Raw genomic sequence first — 7,423 nt, 5'->3', positions numbered from 1 at the left:
TAAACAGTACACCCAGAGACCAATAGAAAGATCAGCGGGCACGAGGCATGCCCGTGTGTATCAATTGCTTGTGCGTATCCGTGTTGCTTCTAGTAGATCGATACTACATCAACCGTGGTTAGCTAGCTACGTCCAATCTATACAAGTGTTTTCGTCTGCGTACGTATTTTTCTGGTATATACTTTAGAATTTAGTCAGTCGGGGGCGGGATGTCTAAGCAAAGAAGGCAGGGCGAGGAGGATGAGCCCAACTACTACCACGACCGAAGCGGCAACAAGGAGAAGAGCCTCTATCTGGTTCTAGACGACTGGCACAAGGGCTTCACCATCCGCAAGATCGATGCCGACAGTCCCGACCTCAGCGCCCCCCTGTCCTCCGGCTAGTGTCACCTGAGCGTGGCCGTGCCATGTAGTTCGCAGCCCTGGGCTGCAACATCATCGCCACGAGCAACATACACGCCGGAACCCTCTTCTACAACACTGACACCGCCGGACTGCCCGTCGGCCCTCCCGTTCGAGACGCACTGCTTTGTGGCTCCAACACCTTCCTAACCTCCGGCGCCGGCAACGCGCTGTACGCGTTCGCCTTCCACTTCATGGAGCGGCCTGTGTCCTTTGAGGCGATGGCGAAGCCACCGACGACGGAAGACGACGACCTGCTGCCCACCTACTGGTCCTGGAAAAGCATGCCGACGCCCTTCACCAAGGACGAGATGATTTTCTCCTACGCGCTGCACCCGGACGGGCGCACCATATTCGTGTCCTCGTGGAGCAGGGCGGTCTGCGGCACGTACTCCGTCGACACCAGGAGCTGCAAGTGGAGGCGCCATGGGGAGTGGATGCTGCCTTTCAGAGGCCGAGGCTACTTCGCCGCCGAGCTAGACGCATGGGTCTGGCTGCACGAGGACGGCTACGTCTGCCCCTGCCAGGTTGCCTCCCGTAGCAGCGGCACCACGCAGCAGCCGGAGTGGAAGATGGCCGACGAGCGTAGGATGTGGATCCCGTGGCATCAGCTGGAGTTTCGCCTGCGTCGGATGTGATGGCGCGGGTGGAGTACCGAGGAGTCGCCGGCGTCGGCCAGGGCCTGGGGCACAGAGGAGTCCTCCTAGTCAAGGAGATCGGAGAGAACAAGATGATGGCGACGCGAGGACACATGAGGGTAGACGTCGAGAGGATCGGCCGTCCATGCTCGTGAGGAGGGCAGCGGTGGGAGGATCAAGTTAATGGTACCGTGTACAAAAATCCCATCAAAACAAGTAAAATATACCAGCAATGCTTGATTGATTCTGATTTAATTTTTATAGGCATTTTCGGATTTGTAGGGCATGTGCCCACGATACTCGCACGCTGTACCTTTTTTTGACGTGTATGATTCATGATAAGAAATGAAAATCACATCAATGTAAGGAAATATCCCATCAATGCTTGATTGATTGTGATTAATTCTTTTATATGGTAACTAATCCGATGGGTTTATGTGGGCGATGAAGCGAAAAGGTATGTGGGAGAGGAGACGAAAAATAACTGGTCAGAAAAAAATGAATTAATTGTTGCCTTGTATGTTTGGTTTTGATATTTGAAGATTGATTACCATCCGTTAGTTGGGTCACCAAAGAAGAAATCAATCACCATATGTGAATTCATTGTGTTACCAAATAAACGTTGGGTTTGTCCGGCCAGTGGGAAATAAAAAACCGACAAAATTGGGAGGTGGGAGCAGGTACCAAATAAAACCATGGTAGGTGGGACGAAAATAAACCGTACGAGGCTACCAATTGCTTCATTAGGAGTAGAGATTGGTTGGTTCGATTTTTTTTGCATGGAGGGAACTACCTGGAAGGTGGGAGGGAGTACCAAAATAAACCGTCTCAGCTGAGCGGGAGGTGGGAGCAAGTACCAAAGAAGTACCAAAAAAGACCGGGTGAGGTGGGACGAAAATAAAACCCAGAACGCAACCTACCAACTGAGACATTAGGAATAGAGATTATTCACACAATGCGGCAATCAAGGCACACCACAACGGTCAGGCACACAGCCAGATGGAGTAAAATGCATTCTTGGTCCTTAAACTTAGTGGCAGTGTTCAAAACGGTCCTGGAAGTTGCGAAGTGCCTCAATACGGTCCTGAAAGTTGCCAATACTGCTACTATACGGTCCCTGAACTTGTCAGGCCGGTCCTGGGCTCTGTATGTGCATACACAACACCTACGCCACAGCGTACCACAGTCGCCACGTCAGCTAAGGGGCCCATTTACACCCCCGGAGATCCTCGCTGTCAGCTCCAACCACCTCGATGGCCGATGCCTGGCGCCGGAGGCCGGGTCGGACAATCGCCGCGACAATCAGGTGACCACGAGAGCAGTGAGCAGGACGGCTGTGGAGACGCAAGGGGCACGCTGCGCCGTGCGCTCGCTGTCACTGGTGTCGCCGGGGCACCGGGAGAGGCAGAGCACTGGGTTGCCCTCATTGTCCCTCATGGGCAGCTTCGCGAAGAACGCTGTCTCCGGCGCACGCCCGGAGACGTTGAGCGCGACGAGGTTCTCGAGAGCGGACATCAACTAGAGGTCGCCGGATAGCTTGTTGTGCGAGACGTCGAGCACACCAAGCCGCGTGAGCCCGGCGAACTCCTTCGACATCGCACCTGAGTCCTGACAGCCCATTGCAGCTCAGGTCAAAATCAATGTGAGCTGGAATCTTTACCGTTGCTCACCGGTATCACGCTGGCCAGTGAGTTATCACCGACTCACCGAGCTCCAGTCCGCGCACGAGCCGATCTCCGGAAGTATCTGACCGGAGAGCCGGTTGTGCCAAGAACGAGCTTGGCGAGCGCACTGAGCATGCCGACCGCCCAGGCGTACGTACAGTCTTACACATACCCAAGTGTCCGGCGAGCTGCACTTACGTGTGCTAGACAAAATCGATCAAGCTGCTAGTTTTGTTTGAGCTAGCTTTGCCCCGTACCGTACGTGTTGCTTCTGGGTTCGGATATAGCGTTCTAAAACCAACAGCCGGCCGGGTGTGGCCAGTGATGCCATTCATGGACAGGTCGACGACGTCGAATCCCGTGCACTTGCCCAGCTCCACCGGGATGACGCCCACGAGATTGTCATGCCACGCGCCGGGATGAAGCCCGACAGCAACTTTAAAAGAAAATTCTTTGTCCCCGAAAGTACAGGAGGAAAGGCACCACCACCTACACGGCTACACCCACACAACTACAGCCGGTGTTACACCCACATATCCGAAAAAAGCTCTTTGGACATTTGACCCGGTGAAGGTAAAAGGAGTGGGCGACAGTGTCTAGTAAGTACCGATGAACCGGCAGAATTTGTGAGCGCAAATACGGAGTGTTGGTGTCAAGCTATGAAAGAAGAGTTGGGGTCGATCCATGACAATAATAGATGAGATCTTATGGATCTTCCTGACAATGAAAAAGCCATGGATCTCAAGTGGGATTTTAAGATCAAGAAAGATACCGGAGGGTTTGTGAAGCACAAAGCAAGGCTAGTAGCCAAAGAGTACATGCAAGAGGAAGGCGTGAACTTCGAATAAGTGTTCAATCCTGCTGCAAAGATGAAATCAGTAAGATTACTCATCACTCTCGCGGCTCAGGAATCATGGAGAACACATCACATGGATGTAAAATCCTTGTTTTTGAACGGCGAGATAGAAGAAGATGTGTATGTGAATCAACCACCGGGATTCATCAAAGAGGGAGAAGAACACAAGGTACTGAAGATACACAAAGTCTTGTACGGGCTACAACAAGACCCTCGGGCATGGAGCATCAATCTTGACTCGGGCGATGATTTCTCTTGGATTTGAGAAAACCCCACTAGAGTATACATTGTACAAGTGAGGAGAAGGAAGGGGTCTTCTACTAGTTCGAATCTACCACGACGACCTATTAATTATCTGAGCAGATGAAGAGATGATTGCAAAGTGCAAGCTATAGATGAAAAGGCTTTTCAATATGGATGATCTAGGTCTTTTAAGCTACTACCCCGAGATAGAGGTACAACAAAAGACGGAGGGATCACATTATGCCAGGAGGCATACACAAGGAAGTTACTTGAAGGCTGTGGCATGAAAGATTGCAATCTAGTTGACGCTCCAATTGAACCTCGTCTTGAACTGAGCAAGAAGAGTAAAGCAACCGCGGTGTGTCAAGGTGTGTGGCGAGGTGGCTACATGGTTATCTCATGAATCATGATTTGAAACAAGTGGTGCTCAACGTTGACAGTGAGTATAATTTTTCTATGTGAGGATCCAGTGTGACGTGATAGGAGCAAGCACATTGATACGATGTATCACTACATGAAGGACGGCGTGGAAGAAGGTAAGACAAGGTCAACTACAATTGCAGCAATGATCAGTTGGCAAATATCCTAACCAAAGCTTTGGATCGAGAGAAGTTCTTGGGGAGGTGAAAATGGATCAGCGTCAGAGTTGTAACGTAACGACGTTGTATTTAGGGAGGGGGGGGGGAGGAGGGGGTGTGATTGTTAGGATTAAACACGTCGGTATTCTGTCCGTGTAGGACTAGTATTGCTAGGTGTAGCCTAGTATATATATGTATCTACCGTACCCTTTGTAACAACCGTGAGATCAATAAAGCAAATCAAATCCTTTGGCAATAAGCCAAGTTGTGTACGTGCGTTCCTGGAGCCAGCCGGCTAGTAGATCAATCGATCGGCCGAGCTTTTGCTATACTCCCCTGTCCGCGAATAAGTGTATATCTATCTTTTGTTTTAAATAAAAATTTTAAAATTTTAACCAACTTTATAAAAAAATAGTAGTAACATACTTGACATCAAATTGATATATTATCAAAGTACAATTCAAAATGAATCTAGTGATATTAATTTAATGCCATAAATGCTTTTATTTTTTTCTAGAAAGTTGGTCAAAGTCTTGAAACTTCAACTTAAAACAAAAAGCTAGATGTACACTTATCCGCGGCGGACAGAGAGAGTATGTGCGTATTCCCGCCGCGTAGCATATCAATTAACTAGCTTAAGGTTAGCTTGCTACGTTGCTGTGTACAGTGAGCCAAGCCAGCTTGGGGCAGAACCAAGTTCGAATAAAGTTGCTTCGTCGTCGCGTGTCACCTCGCCGGAAAGTACTCGGCGTGGAGATAGGGATGTAAGTGGCAAATAAATGGCGTCCGCAATCCCGTTTAGTTAGTTTTTGCTAGCTTGATAGTTCATTTTTCTCAAACAAACAAAAAACTTTTTTGAACTATCATATCATAAGTGGACTTTAAACGGGATTAAACGGGACCTGGTTGACATCCCTACGTGGAGACCTCCTCCAACCCCTTCGGGCCGGCCACCCTCAACGCCACGAATATCATCCTTCCTCGACCGATCCGCAGAAGTAACACAAGCGGCTCGTGCCTTCCACTTTAGCACCAGCCAACCCTAGAGCACAACCTTGGAGCTGGCTTGATTCGTCGAGCCGTCGCCCTAGCTCTCCTGGCATTGATCAATTTCTCTACTTTGTGATCCTGCGGATACGTGGGCGTGATTTCTGCGATCGTGCGTGCGCGGTTTAGAGAAGAGTTCGCTTTATTAATCTCCTTCTACTAAGTATAGTACGTGTGGTGAAACACAGAGTGAGTTTTTGAGGAATTCGTATGTGGGCTCGAAACCGAGTTGGTTGTCCACAGCCACGCTAGAGTGGCGAGGAATATACGATGATATAAAACCACCTTTTTTTCCACATGTACCGTCCTTTAATTTGAAATACATCAGTATTGTGTGTTGATTAGGAAACAAGTTAAGGGGTTTCCTACAAAAATGCACGACGAACCAACAATATATTTTTGTTTTTTTAACACAAGTACAACAATATATATATGTGGATATACTCACCCAATGAACGCACGCACGCACACCCTACCTCTATGAGCATCTTTGAGAGACTCGGCCGTCATATCATCTTAAGATTTACGAAAACACTGTAGTCGCCTCGTTCGTAGTCGACAGGAACGTCTCTTTTTGAGGGGACCAAAAATACCTCTTGCATTCAATAGTAAATATAGATACAAAAAATGCGTTTGATGGCCGTGCTACAGGCAGGCCGCTATCCTTGCCATCTGGCCAGCATTGGGATTTCCGCTGTGAGTGTATACTGCCTGTATTCCATTTATTTTTCCACATGCAAAAGCACCTAGGGCTCTTACACTCAACTGAAATGTACGCACAGCGTTGGGCTTTTTAGTACTGATGCCCCATGCGCGTGCAGACTTGTATGACCCGTGCATGCACGTCGTGGTCGATTGGTGACCAGAGGAGAGCGCCCGTGTAGAACGCACATGCAAAGCCATCTAGACTCAGACGTGCCCCTGAAATGAACGCACTGCTATGCGAGCTGTAGACCTGTGCGTGCATGCCGTGGAGGATCGTTAGCTGGTCAAGGGCACGCATGTTCGTTCACCATTAGCTCTTCACGAACTAAGCAAGTTTATTTTGTTTGATGTTAATTCGTCTGTCCATTTTGACTAGCAAATGCAGCACGGTTATGCTGCTGTTTGTGTTTAAAAGCAAGTACCACTAAACTTGGACTTGAGAGTTTTATCCGTTTTACACGCTAGAAATTTGGAACAGCTTAGCCACATGCGCGTCGTAATGGTGAATGCGATAGATCCAGAAGTATTAGTCTTGACTAATTACGCCATGTTCATCTATAATGGCCGATTTGCATTAGCACTTCACGTCTGCGACCTCACTTTGGTCGCAGCCAGGTAGATCCCACCACATAGCATGCAAACGAATCTAAACTACCACCACTTGGTCTGACATGTACGCACACCGCGTCGAGCTGAGTGCATAGCCATGCACAGTAGGACGCAGACCTGTACGTGACTGGATTCCATGGCTGGCCACAAGTTCGACTGTTAAGATTTGTTCTTCATTAGCCGCCCTTGACTAAGCGCATCCAGATTAATTTGTTTTTTTGCCGCTGCACAAACAGAACTCCTCAAGTTCTGCCCGTTAGTGTGAAAACTTCTATGTTTAATCTGGGAATCAATTTTGGCGAAGTATCAAGTGAAAACTGGAATTCGGTGCAAATCTGGAAACTTCCATCGTGGGACCTTGGATCAATAGCGAGCGGCAGAGATCAAAGGTGGGAGCACTAACCAGCCACTTAACTCCATTTTTCACATAACCCCCTCTTTCAGTAATTAGGTAACTCCATGTCTTATTCTACCCGTTCCTATCCTTCCAAGTTCTAACCCAAATCTCGCCGCCGCCCCATCTGACCTATGCGACGGCGACCAGGCGAGCCCCCGCGCGATGGCGGGTGCTGCACCACGCAATGGTGATTCGGCGGCCTCAGCGCTACTTCAGGCAACGACCACCCGGCGCCCTTGGGGCTGCTCCGACGCGACGACGAGTCTGACGGCCTTGGCGCTGCCC

The 7,423-nt window shown here is 49.2% G+C and overlaps 1 pseudogene; it reads left to right on the top strand.

The window, feature by feature from the left end:
* The first annotated feature begins 209 nt into the window (after nt 1-209).
* LOC119273279 lies at nt 210-1,039 on the top strand (annotated as a pseudogene).
* The last annotated feature ends 6,384 nt before the right edge of the window (nt 1,040-7,423 follow it).

This window comes from Triticum dicoccoides, chromosome 3A (assembly GCF_002162155.2).
Source record: "Triticum dicoccoides isolate Atlit2015 ecotype Zavitan chromosome 3A, WEW_v2.0, whole genome shotgun sequence".
NCBI classification, from domain to species: domain Eukaryota; kingdom Viridiplantae; phylum Streptophyta; class Magnoliopsida; order Poales; family Poaceae; genus Triticum; species Triticum dicoccoides.
The sequence above is the reverse complement of the archived record's forward strand: the minus strand, read 5'-3'. Positions and strand labels throughout refer to the sequence as shown.